Source organism: Zonotrichia leucophrys, chromosome 8, assembly GCF_028769735.1.
Source record: "Zonotrichia leucophrys gambelii isolate GWCS_2022_RI chromosome 8, RI_Zleu_2.0, whole genome shotgun sequence".
NCBI classification, from domain to species: Eukaryota; Metazoa; Chordata; class Aves; order Passeriformes; family Passerellidae; genus Zonotrichia; species Zonotrichia leucophrys.
This window is the reverse complement of record NC_088178.1, coordinates 3474154-3474722: the sequence shown is the minus strand read 5'-3', so window position 1 is coordinate 3474722 and position 569 is coordinate 3474154.

The following is a 569-nucleotide window of genomic DNA, read 5'->3' as shown; positions in this document are numbered from 1 at the left end:
GCCGCGCTGCTGCTGCCGCTGCCGCGGAGGAGGAGGCGGCTCGGCGGCCCCACCAGCGGCGGCTGCGGGCGCGGCGGGGCCCGCGGAGCGCGGCCCGGCATGGCTGGGGGAGTTAATGACTTTACAACCTGCCGGGTGGCGGGCGGCGACCCGCGGCGCGGCCGCTCGGCGGGGGAGGGATGGAGGGATGGGGATGGGGATGGGATGGGGATGGGATGGGGGCCGGGCGCTCCTCGGGCCCCGCCGCGCCCCGCCTGCCCCTCGCACCGCCCTGCCGCTCCCTGCTCGGAGCTCTCTCGGGCTCCGTGCGATCCTTCCCGAGCCCCCGAGAGCTCCCTGCGGAGCCTCCCGCGCTGCCCCTCGCTCTCGGGCGGAGCGCTCCGCTCGTTTCCTCCCGCACAAATCTCCTTTGCTGCCCGATTCCTCCTTCCTGCCCTCTGGAGGCAAACTCTGCCTGCCAGGGCATGGAGCAGCGCTGGAGCAGCCTGAGCTCCGTGCTAGGACAGAGCACAGCATCCCCGGACACGGGGAGCTGCTCTTGCTGGGTGATGCTTGAATCCCTACAATGG